Here is a 26,433-nt window from a genome sequence, read left to right as displayed (position 1 = left end):
CCTGAGCCACGCATAGAAGGAGGATGGGGAGGACACTGAGCCATGCATAGAAGGGGGAGGACGCTGAGCCATACATATAAGAAGGAGGACGGGAAAAGATGCCCAGCCATGCATACCCGGCTTATACTCGAGTCAATAAGCTTACCCAGTTTTCCTTGGCAAAATTACGTGCCTCGGTTTATACTCGGGTCGGCTTATACTTGAGTATATACGGTATTTGTTTTTACAATGTTTGTTATTCGGTATAAATGACCTGGCAGTATGAATCTGCAGGTCAGTATGATTACGGTGATACCAAAAGTGCATTTTTTTTTCAAGTGGTAAAAAAAATGTGGAAATTCGTAAAAAAAAAAAAATTCTTGTGTTGTCATTTGTCAAGACTAATAATGTTTAAATTTTTCAATTTATGGAACACTGAGGGCTTTTCTTTTGCCTGAATTAAAGTTTTTATTCATCTCATTTTGTGGTAGATATGGTGTTTTGATTGCTTCTTAATGCAATTTTTGCGGTGTTTCAGGCACTGAAGAACTGCACTTCAAGAGTTTCAAAATGTTTCACATTACAGCATTTACCAATCTGGTTACCGTAATTTAATTTATATTTTTATAGACCAGAGGTTTAAGTATGTGGAGATACCACATATGTGGCAGGGTCCTCCCTCCTTATGTACCCGTGTGCCTTGTTATCTGCTCATGTTTAATGTATTTGTCTATATTTGCCCCGTATTCACATATAAAGCGCCATGGAATAAATGGTGCTATAAAAATGTATAATAATAATATAATAATAATATGTATATTTGATAATTTTTTAAATTTATTTTGAATTGGGGTAAAGTGGGTGATTTGATCTATTGGTTATTTTGTTGTTTTTTTTTCTTCCTATTTTTTTTTAAAAAAACCTTTTTTTATACTAGTAGTACACTTAGGAGACTTGAACTTGCAATCATCTGATTGCTTGTGTTAAATTCATTAATACCACAGTATTGCTGTATACAGCCGAAATCACGGTCTGCTAGGAACGCTAGCCATAGGCTGACTTTCACAGGATTATATCGTAATGGCAGGAATGGGGGCCTTCAGCAGACCTCTGGGTGTCATGGCATCACATCGGTGCACCACGATCGTGTCGCAGTGGTGCTAATAGGCAGTTACATATGCGTGCTGTAAATGCCCCTATTCCGGATTGTCAGTGATATTTAAATAGTTGACAGCTGCAGACAGACTTCTACTGTTAGAGGAATATGATTGCTGAATAATACAGCCATCATCTGTCAGGAAAGCTGCAGGCTCGTATAAAAAACAGTGAGCCAACATATGAGGTACCATTACATCATATGTCGGTAAGAGATTAAAGGGTTTCTGATACCTGCCTGAGATGGAGCAGTTCACACTACTGGCCTATTGCTCATTTGTCTGAAGTGTAACATCTCTCGATGCAGATGGTGTGGAGCAGGCTTAACTGTTCATTAGGTCTAATTTTTTTTGTGTCATCTATAATCTAGTATTGCGGCTCTACTCTTTTTGTTTGGTGCCATATCAGATTTCACATTTGACCTTAAAGGCGTTGTCCTGTATTTTACAGGGAATTGGTCACCAGGTTTTTACTCTGCATCTGACAGCAGTAGGATTTCGGGGCAGAGACCATGATTCTAGCCAGGTATCACTTTGCTGGTTGCTGCACTATTTAAAAAAAAACCTGAAAGTTTTTCATTAATGATTTTAACATATTACAGTTCTAACGCTGGTGGGTTTGTACCTTGTTTCTCTGGTGTTACTCTGCATGTCTCTGCTTTAACCCTTTGCTCTAATCCCTCTAATTGAGCTGGGACACTGTTGGCTGTTTCCTGTATGGAGCCTGCTTAGTTCCCTGCTCTGCTGCGAAGCCGTACATGGGGGGTTAGGTCTTTGCTCTGTTGCATGAGCATCCACATGTGCGGTCCCTGGCAGCCGCTGTGGAAGCTACCCGCGGGTTGCAAGATTCTCTGCAGCTGGTGCATGACTTTCCACATGTGTCCAGGCTTGCAGCCGTTGCCAGGTACCATAAGATTCAGTTCCTGTGTTGTCTGTGCTGTAATGGTTTCTGTTTGTGCTTAGGGTACGCACGGCCACACCTTCCCTGCTTTTATTATGGTTGGTGTGTGCACCTGAGTTGCTTTCCCCAGCCTATATAAACTCCTTCTTTCCTGTTGGGCGTTGCCAGAGCTTCGCATTAAGTTTCTGAGTCTTGCCATGTGTTTGGTGTTCAGCTCCCATTCTGCCTAGTTCAGTTCTAGGAAAGCTGATGCCTGTTTTTCTGCCTGCTCTGGGGGTCGAGTACCCAGATCCGCCTTTAATGGAGGTTGCATATGCAGGCCCGTTTCTGTTGTGTTTTGTGTTCCCCCCTCCCCGAGGGCTGCATTCTCAGGCCTAAACCCTTGATCCTGCATCCGTTCCTGTACCTGATCCTGTCTGAACTGTGTCCTCTGTGTTATGTTCCTGAAGTCCTTCTGTGTCTGGAACCCTGTACCCATTGACTGTGAACTAACCTGAGTTCGTCTTTTAAAGATGAAGTCCGGTGTTTTTGCTGAGCCTTTACTATGCTGTGCTCAGCCTGCTACGCGGTGCTAACTCTGTTCGGCCCCGGTCCACCCCGGCGGTGTTTGCACCATCCCGCTTGAGTTCCTTCCTATTTTTGATGCCCGAAGCCTGACGACCGTAGTTTGGAACCTGACTACTGGTGCCTGCAGCCCGACCACTGGTGCCTGGTCTTGTGCCATCTGTGTCTCAGCCGTTGACCTGAGCTGTCATGCCAGTGTTCCTGGTCTTGTGCCATCCATGTCCCAACCGATGACCTGGGCTGCCACGCCTGTGTCCCAGAAGTCTTTCCGGTGTCTGATTTCCTGATGTAACTGATGACCTGGGCTGCCACGCCTGTGTCCCAGATACCTTTCCTGTGTCCTGATTTACAGCCTGTGTCCTGATGTCCAGCCTATGTCCTGATGTCTAGCCTGTGTCCTGCCTGTGTCTTGATGTTCTACCTGTGTCCTGATGTTCCGCTGGTTCTCCGGGGTCCACCCTGTGATGATGTCTGTCCTGGATCAGTGTCTGATGTTCTCCTGCTGAGCCTGTGCTACGCCTGAGGCTTGAGAGAGAGGCCGTCCTAGTATGCCCGTGCCAGATGACCCTGGACTGCATCAACCCATAATGACCCCTCCCATTGTCTGACATCTGTCCAAGGTTGGTGTCTGATGTTCTTCTGCTGAGCCTGTGCTACGCCTTAGAGAGAGGCCATCCTAGTATGCCTGTGCCAGATAACTCTGGACTGCATCAACCCATGATGTCCTCCTGCTTTCGACTTATCCTGAGACATTGTAGGTGTCGAGTAAGGCTGGTGTTGCGTTTATTATTAAGAGCATAAAATCGCCATGGGGACCACAGAAGGGCTCGGTCTAAGTTTACAGAGAGGTAAAGATTGAGTTCAGAACATGCATGTGTAAGGTTCTTGATTTATAGAGGGTGAACTCTTCATTTGGGACTCTAGTATCGACACCTTACCTTATTCTCAAGAGCAGCTAGCAAGTTTTTCATTTTAATTCAAGTAGCTTCTTGAATGCAGATGCCTCTAAGCACTGCTTTATGGGCTTCCCATGGGGAAGTTTGTCAGGTGACTGTCTGCTGGTTCAAAGAGAAATAGTCATCAAGGTGGTTGCTCACTCTTTGAGAGATGTCCTGGCGGAGAGCAAGTAGTGGGTACCGGGGGTACGGGTAGAAGTAGTCATACATTGTCTAGTTGAATGAGCGAGAACGTGGGTTTAGTGAGTGTGGTAGATTGGCTCACTCGCCTACACATAGAGGTAGACACAGGGATGCTGTCTCTAAATCTCCCACTGGTTTATTACGGAAACTGCAGAAACCACTGTAGAGTTAGCAAAATAAACACAGCGTTTCTGGCCTAACAGGAAAACAAAACACACATAGTATATAGCACACTCCGTGTTGCTGTAGGCATCCAACCACTCAGGAACAAACATAAAAATATCCAACTTTCCTTATCACAAGCACACACAGCTCTGGAGCTCTGGTCTCCAGGCACACCCAACTCAGAATGAGCCAGAAGGCTGTATATTTACCTTCTGGACTCCACCCTGAAATGGAGATATGGTGAACAGCCTACCACCCACTCTTCAGCAGTTCACTAAACCTAGCCTTTAACATGGTCAATTAACTCCTCTCAGCACTCTGCCAGTGACTTTGTCACAACCCCCCCTACCCAAAGCTGGGGGTTATGGCAACTTCAGTCACCTTCAGTCACCAAACAGGGAAGTCTCCACAGGGCATCTGCGTTACCGTGTACCTTTCAGACCTGTGCTCCCTCATTCATTCATCTCAGGGGCGCATGATCTGACACTTCTGGCCTAAAAGGTAATACCTCACAGTGTCAATAGCATTCTTTTTCTACAATTGCATAGTTTTTCTCACAGGAGGAGTGTTTCCTACTTAGATATAGGATTGGATGTTCTTTCCCATTTACTTCCTTGGACAACATGGTTCCCAACCTGTCCTCTGAATTATCCATCTGGACCACGAATTCCTTACTGAAGACAGCTATGATTAAGACCAGCTGCTTACATAGGTCAAATTTCAACTCTTGGAATGCCATCTCCACTTCAGAAGACCATTTGGCCATCGCCATCTTCGTGCCTTTAAGAAGGTTGATCAGGGGTGTGGCCATCTTGGCAAAATTCAGGATAAATCATAGTATCTTACAATTTCCAGAAATTCTATAGACTGATATCTCTGATCTATATTAATCAGGAATATCAGTCTATAGTGTGACCACAAAGAGTTATCCGAGTTTGGTTTGGATATCAAAGATATAGCTGCCATAAGAGAGGCTGCCTATCAAGGGTAGGCTGCAACAGAGAGGTGCCAGAAGACAACAGCGTGTGATTTCACATACTCCTGCTCTGGTTAGAAGAACTTCACCTTTGTTACACCCGGTCCGGTTCCTGTACCTTTGCGGGGTTCCCGTCGGGACTCCCATTCTGGGCCGCTCTGGACAGGGCCTCTGCTTCCCCCTGCCTCCTCTGCTTCCAGGCATGCAGCCAGCAGGTCCTTGGGCTGTGTGCTTAGGTCGCGCGCTCGCGCCCGGTCTCTTAAAGAGACAGCGTGCATTTTCCAAAAGGTGCTTCTGACCAATGGCGTGTTAATGATTACTATTTCTAGCCCCTCCACCATAGGGAGGGTGCCAGAGCAATAAGTTTCCTCAGTTGCTAACTTCCGGTTCCATCTAGCATGTGCTTCTGTTACTGAAGTCTCTGTCAGTGCTTCGCTTACACTGATTGTCTCCACAGATTATCTGCTACCCGTTACCTGGCTTTCCTGGATGATCTCCAACCTGCTTTCTCCAGTTTCGTCTCATTCCGCCATTCAGTCACCTGAACCTTAGGACAACGTAAGTACCGCTGGAACCAGCTTCTACCCGTACCCCCGGTACCCACCGGTTAGCTCTACGTCACCCGCTAACCCTGCTTGTCTGTCTGTCCCGCTGGGTCAGCTACCACAAGTCCGGAGTCTAACTGGAGGTAGCACCCGTGTCCCCCAGGTATCCCATTCTGACCCTGTTCGAGGGGTATTACCACGGGTGTATGGAGCTCATGTAGTCACGCCCCCTTCGGAGCCCCCCGGACCATGGTCCAGAGGTTCCACGTTTAATTACAATAAAAACGAATGTGAATTTCACCATCTGTGCATCCGTTTCCATTTGTTACAACCTTCATATTAAAAAGTAAAGGTTTTTCCTTGCTATCAGTGCTAAGGTTAATCTGTTCAGTTGAGAGCTTCTGAAGTTCCGTGCTTTGATGGTCTCAGCTGTTCAGTATTAGCTACTCCCATCTGCAATATATACTCGCCTCTGGCATTCAGGGATTGCCAGTGTTAGTTCATACTGCCTGGTTCTGGAGTTGGAGGAGTTGGTTGTTTGAGGAGACTTTTGGAGTGTTGTTCAGAAAACACTTGTTTAGAGTTTTGTCTGTGTGCACATCCTCATCCTCTCCTATTTTGTTTCTCCTTTCTTTACTCCTCAGTGTTCCACTCTTTTGTTTGAGTGCATATTTGTATGATAGGTATTTTCATTTATCCCTGCCCATCTTCCCTTGTTTGTCAGGTTGGTGTATTCTTATACACTGCTACTCACCACTTCCCTCTGTGGGGGACGGGAAGGATCAGGGATGATTTAGGAGCACAGCAAGGCTGTTGTGAATTCTGTGGTCAGGCTCCCTCCTGTGGTCATGAGTGGTACTTCGGCTGGTTCTGTCCATGAGGTTCCTTTGGTGGATGTGAGTGGGGCTGTGGCTTCTGAGTTTCCTTCCTCAGGTGACGAGGTTAAGTCGTTAGGTGCTGCTCTATTTAACTCCACCTAGTTCTTTGTTCCTGGCCTCCAGTCAATGTTCCAGTATTGGTCTTGCTCTCTCCTGGATCGTTCTTGTGGCCTGTCTGCCCTGCATAAGCTAAGTTCTGCTTGTGTTACTTTTGTTTGCTATTTTTTCTGTCCAGCTTGCTATATTGGTTTGCCTTGCTTGCTGGAAGCTCTGGGACGCAGAGGGAGCACCTCCGTACCGTTAGTCGGTGCGGAGGGTCTTTTTGCGCCCTCTGCGTGGTTTGTAGGTTTTTGTGCTGACCGCAAAGCTATCTTTCCTATCCTCGGTCTATTTAGTAAGTCGGGCCTCACTTTGCTAAAATCTATTTCATCTCTGTGTTTGTATTTTCATCTTACTCACAGTCATTATATGTGGGGGGCTGCCTTTTCCTTTGGGGAATTTCTCTGAGGCAAGGTAGGCTTATTTTTCTATCTTCAGGGCTAGCTAGTTTCTCAGGCTGTGCCCGAGGCGCCTAGGTCTGGTCAGGAGCGCTCCACGGCTACCTCTAGTGTGGTGTGATAGGATTAGGGATTGAGGTCAGCAGAGTTCCCACGTCTCAGAGCTCGTCCTATGTTATTAGTAACTATCAGGTCATTTTCAGTGCTCTTAACCACCAGGTCCATTGTGGTTCTGAATCACCAGTTCATAACAGTACTGGAGGCCCAAAGTACTAATGCTTCTCAATAGAGGGAAAAGAGAAGTTCTGAGACCATTTTTTTTTCTCTGCACTGTCTTTTGTCTTTCTTTTCCCCTAGACATTTGGGTGGTTCAGGACACAGGTGTAGTGATGGACATTTAGGGTATGTTCACACGTTCCTAATTTCCCTCCTTTTTTTCAGGACTAAAAACCGCAGCTCTTGGCAGAAAACGCAGGTGCGTTTTTTGGTGCGTTTTTGGTGCGTTTTTTGATGCGGTTTTTGATGCGGTTTTCAATGCGTTTTTTATGCAGTTTTCTCTGCAGATTGTCTGTGTTTGACACAAATAAAGCTTAGGCTACGTTCACATTGGCGTTCCGCCAATGTGCGTCGCTGTTGCGCCGGCGACGCAGCGGCGACGCGCCCCTATGTTTAACATAGGGGACGCGTGCGTTGTTTTGGTGGCGTTTTTCGCCACGTGCGTCGTTTCCGACGCTAGCGTCGGACGCAAGAAAACGCTACATTGTAGCATTTTCTGTGCGTCCGATTTTCGTCAAAAACGACGCACGCGTCGCAAAACGCGCGCGTTTTTGTTTTTACGTGCGTCGCGCGTTGCGTCGCCGACGCAGGGCGGCGCAACGCTAGTGTGAACCTAGCCTTACTGCGGTGGGGGAAAAAAAATAAAATAAATGATGTCATTTCCTTGTCCAACCCTTTTCTTCTTCCATCCTCCATTTTGGAACTTACACATCAAAATGAGTGGACGTGCTGAGCGTAGGCCAGATGACAGCCCGCGGATCCAGCTCCGCACGCCACACCGGATTGCGATCCTGGGATTGGTGCCTCTAATTCTGAATCGACATGCACGTCAGGTAAGCAGATGTCTGTTTGTTTTATATATTGTGTTATGGGTACATGTCCACGTTCTGGAAACGCTGTGTGTTTGGCGCTGCGTGTGGCCGCAGCGCCAAACATGCAGCGTCCACATGTAACAGCATAGTGGAGGTGATTTCATGAAATCACGTGTCCACTGTGTGTCATCCGTCAGCCCTGCGACTCCGGACATGCTGCGCGTCTTTTATGATCACAGCATGTCCGTGTTCCTTGTTGAGAAGCTGCGGCTCCGCAAGGAATAAAACAGGGCCCTATGCGTGGGGTGCGATGATGCTGGATTTGTACAATGAACACATCTGGCATCATTGCGTCCCAGAAGGGGGTGGGGCTCTGCACATAGCGGCTTTGGCGCTCCAACGATAACGATAGCCATCCTGAACGTGGACACGTACCCTTACATAATCCGCATTGCTTTCCAGGCATTGTTTGATATTTTTTTCTCATTGTTGTGTTTTACAAAATATATATATATTTTTTTTATTTTAGAGGCAGCGGCGGCAGAGAAGACGTGCGCAGAAAAGGATGTGGGTGCACCCGCTTGTAGCAAAGCGAACAGAGAAGGGGCACTTTTATGTGCTTTACAATGATTTGAGGAGGTAAGTAGAAATATATTGAATGACAAATTTACCTTTTTTTGCTAACAATACTTGTGAAGTAACCCTTTTTTGTGTTTCTTTTTCAATTTTCAGATATCCGGAAAAATTTATCTCTTTTTGTCGGCTACCAATTCTGGCATTCGACAGACTGCTTACCATCCTGGCACCCCATTTGACACTGCAAGACACGGTGATGAGGAAGTCCATCTCTGCAGAGGAAAGGCTGCTCATCACCTTGCGGTAAGTAACAATTTTTTGGGGGGAATGTCGTTAGGTCTCTATTTTACACGTCTCTGTGTCCAGTATGTGTGATTAAACCCACCCAGTCCTCCTGTTGGACGGGGGGCACACATACACACACACACGTGAGATACGGCCGAGTGTTGCATGGTAATCCCTGGCCCTGCCACCTGCACTCTGGAGCGGAGTGTGCACCCACATACCAATACATGGAGCCGCACGCTCCACGACGGAGTGCATGCAGCAGGTCCGGGGATTACCATGCAACACTCGGTCATATCTCGCATGCGTGTGTGCACAAGTCCCATCAGGCCTTTTATTAATGTTTTTTACACCCTTTGTGTTGTGCTGGGTGTTAATGCCATCATTATTGAATGGTGCTGGACGCATATTATAGCGGCCTTAACTTGTGACATGTTGTAATTACCTTTTTGTGTGACATTTCTAATTTTCTTTTTTGTTTCTTTGCAGATTTTTGGCCACAGGAGAAAGCTATACATCCCTGCACCTCCAATTTAGAGTTGGTAAATCTACCATCTCTAACATTGTGAGGTGTACATGTACCGTCATCTGGCAGAAGTTGCAGCCTATAGTGATGCCTTCCCCAACCGAGGAGACTTGGCTTCAGGTTGCAGCAGGCTTTCAGTCTGTGGCCAATTTCCCAAACTGCATAGGTGCAGTCGATGGTAAACATGTTAGGGTTCAGCAGCCCCCACGATCAGGATCACGCTTCTTTAATTATAAGAAGTATTTTTCAGTGGTCCTGATGGCGGTGGCTGATGCCCATTACAAATTTGTTGCCATTGATGTTGGTGCTTATGGTAGTACTGGGGATTCTCGGGTGTTGCGAACGTCACAGATTGGGATGCAAATTCTTCGAGTTGGCGGCACGCTCCCAGCCCCAAGACCTTTGCCGGGTTCCACACATCCAGTGCCCTTTGTGATGGTATCGGATGAGGCGTTTCCCTTAACGACAACCCTGCTGCGCCCATACCGACGAAGGGGACTGGATGCCCGACGGAGGATTTTTATTTATCGGCTGAGTCGTGCACGCAGATATGTGGAATGCACCTTTGGGATCATGACCAGTCAGTGGAGGATCTTTCACACTGCCATTCAGTTGGACACAGACACCGTTGATGCTGTGATAAAGGCTTGCTGTGTACTCCACAACTATGCTCGTGAGTACAACACTGACGTAGATGTGGAGTACCAGCAGCCAGTATTTAATCCAGTGGTCAACGGGGGTCTGGGCAGGCCGTCCAACTCTGGTGTGCGTGTGAGAGAATCCTTCACTGACTACTTTAAGAGTCCAGAAGGTGCCGTGCACTGGCAATACTCCTGTGCTGGTGTTGAGCAGCCTGACCAGCAGAAAAGGATGCATCTACACTGACCGTCCCCAAAAAGTTGCCGACATCGCTGCTAACAGTTGTGAAAAGATCACGAAGAATGATAAACGACAGCAATCAACACAAAATTTTGTTTAAAAAAAATTTTTTTTCATGTTACCCAAAAAAGAAAAAAAAATTTGGTTGTAATTTAAATAAAAAAATTATTTGGGTTTAATTTGTTTTGTTTCTTTGTATGTCAAAAAAATGGGTGGTGTTTTCATAAATTAACAGCAGTATGAGATATACAATAGTTAACACATCAACCCCTAAACCACTAATCGATAGCCCATAAACCCAGGACAGCGTCCGACACAGAGGCCTTGTCCCCATTGTCTAAAAAGAAGAGAATATTTTTTGAAAAAAAAAATTTATTGTAAAGAACACAAATTAGTGGTAATTTTTACAATTGATTTTTCAATTTGAAAAAAAATATATAAACAGCCCCTTTCAAAGCCAACATGCAACTGGAGCTACAAACAAAAGCTCAGGTCCGGACACCATAGTCATAGAAAAAAACACAGAAAACCACAAGAATAAAGAAGTACATTATATCTCGGCTAATCCTTAAAATTGTCAGTTTTTTGTTAAATATTAAAAATGACCAAAATATAACAGAAAAACCGTTTTAATACTGAAATATTCGAATATTAGGGAACGGGTGCACCACAACATCCACTATCACATAACAGGAGGGGAGAAGGACAGGAGTTGTCAAAGGAGTTATGTGTCCCTGTACATCTCTATTGAGACCTCCAGTGCCAGTACTCAGTTATATTTTTTACTCCCTTGACAACTCATGTCCTTCTCCCCTCCTGTTATGTGATAGTGGATGTTGTGGTGCACCTGTTCCCTATTATTTGAATACCAATACGGTTTTTCTGTTATATTATGTTTTGTTCATTTTTATTATTTTCAATAAACTGATAAGTTTACCGATTATCACATATGATGTACTTCGTTTTTCTTGTGGTTTTCTGTGCAACTGGACCTGTAGCCCAATTTACGTTCAATTAAGAAAGGTGTACTCTGGAGAATAGAGGAAATTTGTTCCCTCTGTTTGAGACGTTGCTGCTGCGAACTTCCTCTATCTCCATAACTTCCTTGGCTGCCTCTATCTCCATAATTTCCTTGGCTGCCTCTATCTCCATAACTTCCTTGGCTGACTCTATCTCCATAACTTCCTTGGCTGTTGGCCAAATACTGGGGTCTTGTAGCTGGTGTGTCAGGTGTTCTGTGTCGGGGCCTGAAAAGTCCCAACACCCCCATCAGAACCTCATTGTATGGCGAAATAGGAGCAGGGTCCTCCAGAGCGGTGAGGGACATCTGGACCATAGACATAAAAAGAGATTGTCTATCCGGTGGCAGGGAGCGTGTCTTTCTTGCGACAGTTAGTGCAAACGAGTCGCAATGGTCGTCGCTAGAAGATTTTTTGATGAAATCCAAGGTGTCAGAGGCAATTTGAACCGTTTGGTCCTCTTGGTTCTTCTTTGTTTTTTTTTGTTTTTTCTCTGCTGCCACCGGATAGACAGCTCTCTTCTCCACTCTCAAAGCTTCTGCGGAATCAGATGCTTCAGCAGCTGCTGAAGCAGATGTGGATGCAGCAGCTGCTGAAGTGGATGTTGATTCAGCAGAAGCTGTGGGAATGGAGGGAGAGATGGTCCCTCCCACTCCAGAGGAACTGCCTGCTCCATCCTCTGTGTCGCTGTCCTCAAAATCAGCTGCAGACATGTTTCCTTCCGTCCTGTGGGGGGAAAAAAAGATCATTAATAAAATTTTTAGCACAACATACTATATACAGTTAGGGCCAGAAATATTTGGACAGTGACACAATTTTCGCGAGTTGGGCTCTGCATGCCACCACATTGGATTTGAAATGAAACCTCTACAACAAAATTCAAGTGCAGATTGTAACGTTTAATTTGAAGGGTTGAACAAAAATATCTGATAGAAAATGTAGGAATTGTACACATTTCTTTACAAACACTCCACATTTTAGGAGGTCAAAAGTAATTGGACAAATAAACATAACCCAAACAAAATATTTTTATTTTCAATATTTTGTTGCAAATCCTTTGGAGGCAATCACTGCCTTAAGTCTGGAACCCATGGACATCACCAAACGCTGGGTTTCCTCCTTCTTAATGCTTTGCCAGGCCTTTACAGCCGCAGCCTTCAGGTCTTGCTTGTTTGTGGGTCTTTCCGTCTTAAGTCTGGATTTGAGCAAGTGAAATGCATGCTCAATTGGGTTTAGATCTGGAGATTGACTTGGCCATTGCAGAATGTTCCACTTTTTGGCACTCATGAACTCCTGGGTAGCTTTGGATGTATGCTTGGGGTCATTGTCCATCTGTACTATGAAGCGCCGTCCAATCAACTTTGCAGCATTTGGCTGAATCTGGGCTGAAAGTATATCCCGGTACACTTCAGAATTCATCCGGCTACTCTTGTCTGCTCTTATGTCATCAATAAACACAAGTGACCCAGTGCCATTGAAAGCCATGCATGCCCATGCCATCACGTTGCCTCCACCATGTTTTACAGAGGATGTGGTGTGCCTTGGATCATGTGCCGTTCCCTTTCTTCTCCAAACTTTTTTCTTCCCATCATTCTGGTACAGGTTGATCTTTGTCTCATCTGTCCATAGAATACTTTTGCAGAACTGAGCTGGCTTCTTGAGGTGTTTTTCTGCAAATTTAACTCTGGCCTGTCTATTTTTGGTATTGATGAATGGTTTGCATCTAGATGTGAACCCTTTGTATTTACTGTCATGGAATCTTCTCTTTACTGTTGACTTAGAGACAGATACACCTACTTCACTGAGAGTGTTCTGGACTTCAGTTGATGTTGTGAACGGGTTCTTCTTCACCAAATTAAGTATGCGGCGATCATCCACCACTGTTGTCATCCGTGGACGCCCAGGCCTTTTTGAGTTCCCAAGCTCACCAGTCAATTCCTTTTTTCTCAGAATGTACCCAACTGTTGATTTTGCTACTCCAAGCATGTCTGCTATCTCTCTGATGGATTTTTTCTTTTTTTTCAGCCTCAGGATGTTCTGCTTCACCTCAATTGAGAGTTCCTTTGACCGCATGTTGTCTGCTCACAGCAACAGCTTCCAAATGCAAAACCACACACCTGGAATCCACCCCTGACCTTTTAACTACTTCATTGATTACAGGTTAACGAGGGAGACGCCTTCAGAGTTAATTGCAGCCCTTAGAGTCCATTGTCCAATTACTTTTGGTCCCTTGAAAAAGAGGACGCTATGCATTACAGAGCTATGGTTCCTAAACCCTTTCTCCGATTTGGATGTTGAAACTATCATATTGCAGCTGGGAGTGTGCACTTTCAGCCCATATTATATATATAATTGTATTTCTGAACATGTTTTTGTAAACAGCTAAAATAACAAAACTTGTGTCACTGTCCAAATATTTCTGGCCCTAACTGTATAAATAATCTTGTGGAGTGGATTTTAACTTACTTTCTCAATGTCCTGCTGGTCACAATGAACTGTAGCTCTTGACTGAAGGGGAACGTTTTTTTGCTTGGCGACGAGCCACTCTTTGAACAATCATTTATAAATTTGATAAATCGGTCTCTGATGGAGCGCCAACGTTGCCTTACATCTTTATCTACCAAAAAAAGGTTAAAAAAAACAACAAGAATTTTTTAGAGATCTAAACAAATTATATTTTTAATATACTCAAGGTTTACTAAATAAATGTAATTATAATTACCTATTTTCTGCTGTGTTGCCCCAGGATATTTGTCCCAATCCGGGAACATGTCGCGAACTATTTTGGTCCACGCGAGTTCCCTAAAGTATCTATCCTTATAGGATTCATCTGAAGGGTCCCACAGGGCCGGATAATCACGAACCTACAATGAATACAATAGTGTCATCTCATAATCTATAGAACGACCAAGTAATGTGACACAAATGCTTTTAAAAAGTTGAAATATATCAAAGTAACCCCTAATAAATGAACACAAGCACAAACTGAAAACACAAACACCAATAAAAACGTTCGTGTGCAGTTGTTTTACTACTAGCTCTGGCGCCGTCAATCCTGAGCGGTGCGTGCGCCAATCAACAAAATTAAGTAAAAAACCCACTATAAACTGAAATAGTTAGGGTAGGGTTAGGGCTCATAACCCTAAGGACCCTACCCCTAAAGGGATCCTAACCCTAAAGGGATCCTAACCCTAACCCTACCCCTAACCCTACCCCTAACCCTAAAGGGATCCTAACCCTAACCATAAAGGGATCCTAACCCTAAAGGGATCCTAACCCTAACCCTACCCCTAACCCTAAAGGGATCCTAACCCTAACCATAAAGGGATCCTAACCCTAAAGGGATCCTAACCCTAACCCTACCCCTAACCCTAAAGGGATCCTAACCCTAACACTACCCTTAACCCTAAAGGGATCCTAGGGTTAATGATAGGGTTGCTATTGTAAGGTGGCACTAAGCACGGTTAATAATGGAGAGGCGTCAATAAGACGCCTATCCATTATTAATCCTATTAAAGGGTTACTATAATATATGTGGACCCCCTAAAAAAAATACGTAGGGTCCCCCTATATTTTTGTGCCAGAAAGGCTAGGCAGACAGCCGTGGGCCAATATTTGAGGCCCGGGAAGGGGTTAAAATACCCATGGCTGTTCCCAGGCTATGAATATTAACCCACAGCTGTCTGCATAGTCTTTCTGGCACTAAAATATAGGGGGCCCCGAAAATAAAAAGTGTTGGGGTCCCCCTATATTTTTAGGCCAGAAAGGCTAGGCAGACAGCCGTGGGCCAATGTTTGAGGCCCGGGAAGGGGTTAAAATACCCATGGCTGTTCCCAGGCCATGAATATAAGCCCACAGCTGTCTGCTTAGCCTTTCTGGCACTAAAATATAGGGGGCCCCGAAAAAAAAAAGTGTTGGGGTCCCCCTATATTTTTAGGCCAGAAAGGCTACGCAGACAGCCGTGGGCTTATATTCATAGCCTAGGAAAGGGGCCATGGATATTTGCCCCCCCCCCCCCGGCTACAAATATAAGCCTGCAGCCGCCCCGGAAAAGGCGCATCAAAAAGATGCGCCAATTCCGGCACTTAGCCCCTCTCTTCCCACTCCCGTGTAGCGGTGGGATATGGGGTAATGAGGGGTTAATGCCACCTTGCTATTGTAAGGTGGCATTAAGCCCGGTTAATAATGGAGAGGCGTCAATAAGACGCCTATCCATTATTAAGCCAATGAAAGGGTTAAAAAAAAACACAAAGACTAGAAAAAAATATTTTAATGAAATAAAGACACACACTTTTTGACCAAATTTTATTAAACGCTCAATCCGTCCTGAAGACCCTCTACCTGAAAAAGAGGCAAAATAAAAAAACAAATTCATACTCCCTGGCCCTGTCCGCAGAAATCCATCGAGGGTCCCACGACGATCTGCCATGGATAACAGACACATCCAGAGATGTGTCTGCTCTCCACGGCTGCAGCAACACACTGACAGGAGCCATAGTTCCTGTCGGTGTGTTACTGCGCATGCGCGAGCGAGTTTACCGGCGGTCATTGACCCCGGCACTCTCGCTTAACGGCAGTGCTGCGTGGGAAAGTTCAACGCAGCTGTACTGCCGTTAACCGAGACGCCGGAGCCATTGAACTCCGGGACAGTACGCGATACACTGCCAGGAGCTTCGCTCCTGGCAGTGTATCGCCGGAGAGCAGCCGATCGGCGTGGGACACTCGTTTTATGGATTCTGCGGACAGGGAGTATGAATTTTATTTTTTATTTTGGGATTTTTTCCAGGAGGATCAAGGGCTTCGCCTACAAGTGTGTTGTTGGTGAGTATATACTCTATGTTATGTGTTGTATGTACTGTACTGTGTGTCATGTATGTGTATTGTGTGTAGGTGTTTTGTGTAACTTTACAATTGTGCTAAGTCGCCGGACACAGGGACAGCTCTCCCATCCTAATACCGGATGGGATTAGTAGTCCCATACAGCGACTTAGCACAATGGAGGCACTATCGTCGCATGGGGACACACACACAGACACACACACAGACACACACACACACATACATACCAAATCAATCAGAGGGCCGACATCGATCCCCATGCGACGGTATGCCTCCATGTCTCTTCAGGAACGACACTCCGCCCACGCACTTCTGCGCACCAACTTCCTCCTGCTTCCCCGCACTTCCTGCTGCAGCGGTTCTGCACCACAAACTGCAATAAAACCCGCAGATATATTTTTGATCTGCGGGTTTTACTGCGGGTTTGACCTCACAATGGAGGTCTATGGGTGCAGAACTGCTGCTGTTCCGGACAAAGAAGTGACATGCTCCTTCTTTTTTCCCGCAGCTATTCAGCGCGGCTTTTTTTGTGAAATTCAGGATCATGTGCACAGCGGTTCCTGTTTTCCATAGGGTACATTGTACTGTACCCTGCATGGAAAACAGCTGCGGAACCGCAGTAGCAAAACCGCTGCGGTTCCGCAGTAAAAAACGCACTGTGTGAACATGGCCTAAGTTTCTGAGTTTTAAAAATAATTGTAAACTATTTCTGGCTTTGAAACCCCGCTCCTCTGGTGACCCAGTTCAACAAGTTAAGATCATTATTTCTTTATTACGGGGCGACCCCCAAGACTGGGCATTTTCCCTTGCGCCAGGAGATCCTGCATTATGTGATATTGATGCGTTTTTTCTGGCGCTCGGATTGCTGTATGATGAACCTAATTCAGTGGATCAGGCAGAGAAAAATTTGCTGGCTCTGTGTCAGGGTCAGGATGAGGTAGAGCTATATTGTCATAAGTTTAGGAAGTGGTCTGTGCTCACTCAATGGAATGAATGTGCGCTGGCAGCAATTTTCAGAAAGGGTCTCTCTGAAGCACTTAAGGATGTCATGGTGGGATTTCCTATGCCTGCTGGTCTGAATGAGTCTATGTCTTTGGCCATTCAGATCGATCGACGCTTACGTGAGCGTAAAACTGTGCACCATTTTGCGGTATTATCTGAGCATAAACCTGAGCCTATGCAATGTGATAGGACTTTGACCAGAGCTGAACGGCAAGAACACAGACGTCGGAATGGGCTGTGTTTTTACTGTGGTGATTCCACTCATGCTATCTCCGATTGTCCTAAGCGCACTAAGCGGTTCGCTAGGTCTGCCACCATTGGTACGGTACAGTCGAAATTTCTTTTGTCCGTTACTTTGATCTGCTCTTTGTCATCCTATTCTGTCATGGCATTTGTGGATTCAGGCGCTGCCCTGAATTTGATGGACTTGGAGTATGCTAGGCGCTGTGGGTTTTTCTTGGAGCCTTTGCAGTATCCTATTCCATTGAGAATACTGGACCCAACTGTTGTGAATTCTGTGGCAGAGCTCCCTCCTGTGGTCACAAGTGGTACTTCGGCTGGTTCTCTCTGTGAGCTTCCGTTGGTGGAGGAAAGTGGTACTGCGGCTTCTGAGTTTCCTTCCTCAGGTGATGTGGTGAAGTCGTTAGGTGCTGCTCTATTTAACTCCACCTAGTGCTTTGATCCTGGCCTCCAGTCAATGTTCTAGTATTGGACCTGTTTCCTCCTGGATCGTTCCTGTGGCCTGCTGCTCTGCATAGCTAAGTTCCTCTTTGCTATTTGTTTGCTGTTTTTTTCTGTCCAGCTTGTCAATTTGTTTTTTACTGCTTGCTGGAAGCTCTGGGACGCAGAGGGTGTACCTCCGTGCCGTTAGTTCGGTACGGAGGGTCTTTTTGCCCCCTTTGCGTGGTTTTTGTAGGGTTTTGTGTTGACCGCAAAGTTACCTTTCCTATCCTCGCTCTGTTCAGAAAGTTGGGCCTCACTTTGCTAAATCTATTTCATCTCTACGTTTGTCTTTTCATCTTAACTCACAGTCATTATATGTGGGGGCTGCCTTTTCCTTTGGGGTATTTCTCTGAGGCAAGGTAGGCTTATTTTCTATCTTCAGGCTAGCTAGTTTCTCAGGCCGTGCCAAGTTGCATAGGGAGCGTTAGGCGCAATCCACGGCTGCCTTTAGTGTGGTTGGAGAGGATTAGGGATTGCTGTCAACAGAGTTCCCACGTCTCAGAGCTCGTTCTTGTTTTTTGGGTTATTGCCAGGTCACTGTATGTGCGCTGACCTCTATGTCCATTGTGGTACTGAATTACCTTTCATAACACCAACTGACCATGTGCATGGCTCCTGCGCATCAGGAAGATATTCGTTTTTTGGTGTTGCATAATCTGCATGATGTGGTCGTGTTGGGGTTGCCATGGCTACAAGTCCATAACCCAGTATTGGATTGGAAATCTATGTCTGTGTCCAGCTGGGGTTGTCAGGGGGTACATGGTGATGTTCCATTTCTGTCTATTTCATCATCCACCCCTTCTGAGGTCCCAGAGTTATTGTCAGATTACCGGGATGTATTTGATGAGCCCAAGTCCAATGCCCTACCTCCGCATAGGGATTACGATTGTGCTATCGATTTGATTCCTGGTAGTAAGTTTCCTAAAGGTCGACTGTTTAATTTGTCTGTGCCTGAGCACGCCGCTATGCGGAGTTACGTAAAGGAATCCTTGGAGAAGGGTCATATTCGCCCGTCGTCGTCGCCATTGGGAGCAAAGTTCTTTTTTGTGGCCAAGAAGGATGGTTCGTTGAGACCTTGTATTGATTACCGCCTTCTAAATAAAATCACAGTCAAATTTCAGTACCCCTTGCCGCTGCTGTCTGATTTGTTTGCTCGGATTAAGGGGGCTAGTTGGTTCACCAAGATAGATCTTCGTGGTGCGTATAATCTTGTGCGTATTAAACAGGGCGATGAATGGAAAACAGCATTTAATACGCCCGAGCGCCATTTTGAGTACCTGGTTATGCCATTTGGGCTTTCCAATGCTCCATCAGTATTTCAATCCTTTATGCATGACATCTTCCGAGAGTACCTGGATAAATTCCTGATTGTATACTTGGATGATATTTTGGTCTTCTCGGATGATTGGGAATCTCACGTGAAGCAGGTTAGAATGGTGTTCCAGGTCCTGCGTGCGAATTCTTTGTTTGTGAAGGGGTCAAAGTGTCTCTTTGGTGTTCAGAAGGTTTCATTTTTGGGTTTCATTTTTTCCCCTTCTACTATCGAGATGGACCCTGTCAAAGTTCAGGCCATTTATGATTGGACTCAGCCGACATCTCTGAAGAGTCTGCAACAGTTCCTGGGCTTTGCTAATTTTTATCGTCGCTTCATAAATAATTTTTCTAGTATTGCTAAACCGTTGACTGATTTAACCAAGAAGGGTGCTGATGTGGTCAATTGGTCTTCTGCTGCTGTGGAAGCTTTTCAGGAGTTGAAGCGTCGTTTTTCTTCTGCCCCTGTGTTGTGCCAGCCAGATGTTTCGCTCCCGTTCCAGGTCGAGGTTGATGCTTCTGAGATTGGAGCAGGGGCTGTTTTGTCGCAAAGAAGTTCTGATGGCTCGGTGATGAAACCATGTGCCTTCTTTTCCAGGAAGTTTTCGCCTGCTGAGCGTAATTATGATGTTGGCAATCGAGAGTTGCTGGCCATGAAGTGGGCATTCGAGGAGTGGCGTCATTGGCTTGAAGGAGCTAAGCATCGTGTGGTGGTCTTGACTGATCACCAGGGGTGGATTAAGGGTAGCCAGGGCCCCGGGCTGTTCAGACACTGTGGGCCCCCCCCGGTCATGTGACGGGGGTCATGTGACGGGGGTCATGTGACGGGGGTCATGATATACCCGAACCAGATTATTCCAGAAAAATGGCCAGGCCCTACTCTACTGTAACCTATTAAATATTTGTTAAAATCTGCAATACAATTTAGGTACCGTATATTTTGACCAATAATATCACATACAAGGAACAAATACCACCGCACCATGACCAGACCACAAATTACAACCACAGTGATCGAATAATATCACATACAAGGAACAAATACCACTGCACCATGTCAAGACCACATATTACCACCACTTGGTGACCAAATATCACATACAAGGGACAAATACCACAACACCATGTCCAGACCACATATTACCACCACATAGTGACTGAATACTACAATACTGATCAGTAAAAAACAACAACACAATACTATCACCATAAGTGCCAGTATTCACAGGAGATCTGTACTTAGTATGCAGTGTCTGTGTAGAGGTAATACAGAGATCACTGGTGGTATTATACACAGGACCTCTATATAGTATACAGTGTATAGTGTCAGTGTATAGGTAACACTGACTCACCAGTGACGTCTCTAGGTGAAGTCCTTCATCTTTCATCCAGCACAGACCGCCATCATTTCTTCCAGCCAGGACTCGTTTCTGCAGGAAATAACACAGTTATCTCGAGCTCCGCTTGCTGAACACATTACTTAATTTTTCACAACTTCTACATTACACCACATGAAGAAAAAAAGGCGATATAGTGTCACTCTGCACAGTAACAGGACCGACCCCCATTTAAAACAGTATACTCAAAAAATAAAATAAATACATCACTGCAGTAATAATATCCCTTAATTAGCCCCTATGGTAATAATATTCCCCATCCTGGCCCCGTGTGTCTCATTCCTGGCTCCAGCCATATGTTCTCGCATCCTGCCCTCATGAGTATCCATTCTACCCCATATGATCTCCACATCCTGCCCCATCTGTCTCCATCGTATCCATCCTGCCCCATGATCCAATCCTGCCCCATGTCTTTCATTCTGCCCCGTGTCTCCAATCATGCCCCGTGTCTACATTCTGCCCATGCCTCCAGTCCTGCCCCCAGTGTGTCCAGCAATCTGCCTCAGTATGTCCAGCATATTGCCCCAGTGTCCAGCAATCTGCCCCAGTGTCTCCAGCATATTGCCCCCAGTGTGTCCAGCATTGCCCCCAGACAGTGTGTCCAGCAATCTGCCCCAGTGTGTCCAGCAATCTGCCCCAGTGTGTCCAGCAATCTGCTCCAGTATGTCCAGCATATTGACCCAGTGTGTCCAGCATATTGCCCCCAGACAGTGTGTCCAGCAATCTGCCCCAGTGCGTCCAGCAATCTGCCCCAGTGCGTCCAGCATTGCCCCCAGACAGTGTGTCCAGAATATTACCACCAGTGTGTCCAGCAATCTGCCCCAGTATGTCCAGCACTTCCCCCAGTGTCTCCAGCAATCTGCCCCAGTGTCTCCAGCAATCTGCCCCAGTGTCTCCAGCAATCTGCCCCAGTGTCCTCCAGCAATCTGCCCCAGTGTCCTCCAGCAATCTGCCCCAGTGTCCTCCAGCAATCTGCCCCAGTGTCCTCTAGCATTGCCCCAGCGTCCTCCAGCAATCTGCCCCAGCGTCCTCCAGCAATCTGCCCCAGCGTCCTCCAGCAATCTGCCCCAGCGTCCTCCAGCAATCTGCCCCAGCGTCCTCCAGCAATCTGCCCCAGTGTCCTCCAGCAATCTGCCCCAGGGTCCTCTAGCATTGCCCCAGCGTCCTCCAGCAATCTGCCCCAGTGCCCTCCAGCAATCTGCCCCAGTTTCCTCCAGCAATCTGCCCCAGCGTCCTCCAGCAATCTGCCCCAGTGCCCTCCAGCAATCTGCCCCAGTTTCCTCCAGCAATCTGCCCCAGTGTCCTCCAGCAATCTGCCCCAGTGTCCTCCAGCAATCTTCCCCAGCGTCCTCCAGCAATCTGCCCCAGTGTCCTCCAGCAATCTGCCCCAGTGTCTCCAGCAATCTGCCCCAGTGTCTCCAGCAATCTGCCCCAGTGTCCTCCAGCAATCTGCCCCAGTGTCCTCCAGCAATCTGCCCCAGTGTCCTCCAGCAATCTGCCCCAGTGTCCTCCAGCAATCTGCCCCGGTGTCCTCCAGCAATCTGCCCCAGTGTCCTCCAGCAATCTGCCCCAGTGTCCTCCAGCAATCTGCCCCAGTGTCCTCTAGCATTGCCCCAGCGTCCTCCAGCAATCTGCCCCAGCGTCCTCCAGCAATCTGCCCCAGCGTCCTCCAGCAATCTGCCCCAGCGTCCTCCAGCAATCTGCCCCAGCGTCCTCCAGCAATCTGCCCCAGTGTCCTCCAGCAATCTGCCCCAGGGTCCTCTAGCATTGCCCCAGCGTCCTCCAGCAATCTGCCCCAGTGCCCTCCAGCAATCTGCCCCAGTTTCCTCCAGCAATCTGCCCCAGTGTCCTCCAGCAATCTGCCCCAGTGTCCTCCAGCAATCTTCCCCAGCGTCCTCCAGCAATCTGCCCCAGTGTCCTCCAGCAATCTGCCCCAGTGTCCTCCAGCAATCTGCCCCAGTGTCCTCTAGCATTGCCCCAGCGTCCTCCAGCAATCTGCCCCAGTGTCCTCCAGCAATCTTCCCCAGTGTCTCCAGCAATCTGCCCCAGTGTCCTCCAGCAATCTGCCCCAGTGTCCTCCAGCAATCTGCCCCAGTGTCCTCCAGCAATCTGTCCCAGTGTCCTCTAGCATTGCCCCAGCGTCCTCCAGCAATCTGCCCCAGTGTCCTCCAGCAATCTTCCCCAGTGTCTCCAGCAATCTGCCCCAGTGTCCTCCAGCAATCTGCCCCAGTGTCCTCCAGCAATCTGCCCCAGTGTCCTCCAGCAATCTGCCCCAGTGTCCTCTAGCATTGCCCCAGCGTCCTCCAGCAATCTGCCCCAGTGTCCTCCAGCAATCTGCCCCAGTGTCCTCCAGCAATCTGCCCCAGTGTCCTCCAGCAATCTGCCCCAGTGTCCTCCAGCAATCTGCTCCAGTGTCCTCCAGCAATCTGCCCCAGTGTCCTCCAGCAATCTGCCCCAGTGTCCTCCAGCAATCTGCCCCAGTGTCCTCTAGCATTGCCCCAGCGTCCTCCAGCAATCTGCCCCAGTGTCCTCCAGCAATCTGCCCCAGTGTCCTCCAGCAATCTGCCCCAGTGTCCTCTAGCATTGCCCCAGCATCCTCCAGCAATCTGCCCCAGCGTCCTCCAGCAATCTGCCCCAGTGTCCTCCAGCAATCTGCCCAATTGTCCTCCAGCAATCTGCCCCAGCGTCCTCTAGCATTGCCCCAGCGTCCTCCAGCAATCTGCCCCAGCGTCCTCCAGCAATCTGCCCCAGCGTCCTACAGCAATCTGCCCCAGCGTCCTCCAGCAATCTGCCCCAGCGTCCTGCAGCAATCTGCCCCAGCGTCCTCCAGCAATCTGCCCCAGTGTCCTCCAGCATTGCACTCAGTGTTTCCACCGTTATAAAAACAAAAAAAACAAAGTCTCCTCACCTGTCCTCGCTCCAGCGCTGAGCTCCCTCCAACAGAGTACACTCGCCGGCGACTGACAATGACGTCAGACGCCGGCGACGTGTGCGCCTGCGGCCGACATCAGCCGCCAGCCTCCAATTGGCTGGCGGCTGTTGTTAACTATTGACGTGCGGGCGAGCGCCCGCACGTCAATAGGAAACCGCCGCAGCGCCGGAAGGGGCCCAGTGAGCAGATGAGAAGGGGCCCGATGCGGGCCCCCTCTCTCTGCCCACCGGGTACGGCGGGGGCACATAAATGCTGGCGGCGGCGGCCGCCGGCATTCACAGATGATTATCAGAGGACAGAGGGTCAATCTGTGCGGTAGCCCAGGGCCCCCCCAGACCACTGGGCCCTGGGCTACCGCCCATATTGACCATCTGATAATCCGCCCCTGCTGATCACAAGAACTTGACTTATCTCGAGTCTGCCAAACGGTTGAATCCTAGACAGGCTCGTTGGTCGCTGTTTTTCTCCCGTTTTGACTTTGTGGTTTCCTACCTTCCGGGCTCTAAGAATGTGAAGGCGGATGCCCTGTCTAGGAGTTTTGTGCCCGACTCTCCGGGTTTGCTTGAGCCGGCAGGTATTCTCAAAGAGTGGGTAATTTTGTCTGCCATCTCCCCTGATTTGCGGCGGGTGCTGCAAAAATTTCAGGCTGATAGACCTGACCGTTGCCCAGCGGAGAAACTGTTTGTCCCTGATAAATGGACGAGTAGAGTTATCTCTGAGGTTCATTGTTCGGTGTTGGCTGGTCATCCTGGAATCTTTGGTACCAGAGATTTGGTGGCTAGATCCTTTTGGTGGCCGTCTCTGTCGCGGGATGTGCGTTCGTTTGTGCAGTCCTGTGGGATTTGTGCTCGGGCTAAGCCCTGCTGTTCTCGTGCCAGTGGGTTGCTTTTGCCCTTGCCGGTCCCGAAGAGGCCCTGGACACATATCTCTATGGATTTTATTTCGGATCTCCCCGACTCTCAAAAGATGTCGGTCATTTGGGTGGTTTGTGATCGCTTCTCTAAGATGGTCCATTTGGTACCCTTGTCTAAATTGCCTTCCTCCTCTGATTTGGTGCCATTGTTTTTCCAGCATGTGGTTCGTTTACATGGCATTCCGGAGAACATCGTTTCTGACAGAGGTTCCCAGTTTGTTTCGAGGTTTTGGCGAGCCTTTTGTGCTAGGATGGGCATTGATTTGTCTTTTTCCTCAGCTTTCCATCCTCAGACAAATGGCCAAACTGAACGAACCAATCAGACCTTGGAAACATATCTGAGATGTTTTGTTTCTGCTGATCAGGATGATTGGGTGTCCTTTTTGCCTTTGGCTGAGTTCGCCCTTACTAATCGGGCCAGCTCGGCTACTTTGGTTTCGCCGTTTTTCTGCAATTCTGGTTTCCATCCTCGTTTCTCTTCAGGGCAGGTTGAGTCTTCGGACTATTCTGGTGTGGATACTGTGGTGGATAGGTTGCAGCAGATTTGGACTCATGTAGTGGACAATTTGACATTGTCCCAGGAGAAGGCTCAACGTTTCGCTAACCGCAGGCGCTGTGTGGGTCCCCGACTTCGTGTTGGGGATTTGGTTTGGTTGTCGTCTCGTTATATTCCTATGAAAGTTTCCTCTCCTAAGTTTAAGCCTCGTTTCATTGGTCCGTATAGGATTTCTGAGGTTCTTAATCCTGTGTCTTTTCATTTGACCCTCCCAGCTTCTTTTTCCATCCATAATGTATTCCATAGGTCATTGTTGCGGAGATACGTGGCACCTGTGGTTCCATCCGTTGATCCTCCTGCCCCGGTTTTGGTTGAGGGGGTGTTGGAGTATATAGTGGAGAAGATTTTGGATTCTCGTATTTCGAGACGGAAACTCCAGTACCTGGTTAAGTGGAAGGGTAATGGTCAGGAAGATAATTCCTGGGTCTTTGCCTCTGATGTTCATGCTGCCGATCTGGTTCGTGCCTTTCATTTGGCTCATCCTGGTCGGCCTGGGGGCTCTGGTGAGGGTTCGGTGACCCCTCCTCAAGGGGGGGGTACTGTTGTGAATTCTGTGGTCAGGCTCCCTCCTGTGGTCATGAGTGGTACTTCGGCTGGTTCTGTCCATGAGCTTCCTTTGGTGGATGTGAGTGGGGCTGCGGCTTCTGAGTTTCCTTCCTCAGGTGACGAGGTTAAGTCGTTAGGTGCTGTTCTATTTAACTCCACCTAGTTCTTTGTTCCTGGTCTCCAGTCAATGTTCCAGTATTGGTCTTGCTCTCTCCTGGATCGTTCTTGTGGCATGTCTGCCCTGCATAAGCTAAGTTCTGCTTGTGTTACTTTTGTTTGCTATTTTTTCTGTCCAGCTTGCTATATTGGTTTGTCTTGCTTGCTGGAAGCTGTGGGACGCAGAGGGAGCACCTCCGTACCGTTAGTCGGTGCGGAGGGTCTTTTTGCGCCCTCTGCGTGGTTGTTTGTAGGTTTTTGTGCTGACCGCAAAGCTATCTTTCCTATCCTCGGTCTATTCAGTAAGTCGGGCCTCACTTTGCTAAAATCTATTTCATCTCTGTGTTTGTATTTTCATCTTACTCACAGTCATTATATGTGGGGGGCTGCCTTTTCCTTTGGGGAATTTCTCTGAGGCAAGGTAGGCTTATTTTTCAATCTTCAGTGCTAGCTAGTTTCTCAGGCTTTGCCCGAGGCGCCTAGGTCTGGTCAGGAGCGCTCCACGGCTACCTCTAGTGTGGTGTGATAGGATTAGGGATTGCGGTCAGCAGAGTTCCCACGTCTCAGAGCTCGTCCTATGTTATTAGTAACTATCAGGTCATTTTCAGTGCTCTTAAGCACCAGGTCCATTGTGGTTCTGAATCACCAGTTCATAACACAAGGCACAGGGTGAGTTTCAACTCTTGGAACACCATCTCCACTTCAGAAGACCATTTGGCCATCGATGTCTTCATGCCTTTAAGAGGGTTGATAAAGGGTGTGGCTACCATGGCAAAATTCAGGATAAATTATCCATAGTGTCACACAATTCCCAGAAACGCCTGAAACAAACCTGTTTCCTGGAGACTGGTTGCAGCCAATTTTGGATTAGCTATACCTTATTCACT

Source organism: Ranitomeya imitator, chromosome 1 (assembly GCF_032444005.1).
Source record: "Ranitomeya imitator isolate aRanImi1 chromosome 1, aRanImi1.pri, whole genome shotgun sequence".
Classification (NCBI taxonomy): Eukaryota; Metazoa; Chordata; class Amphibia; order Anura; family Dendrobatidae; genus Ranitomeya; species Ranitomeya imitator.
Note: the sequence above shows the minus strand (reverse complement) of the source record.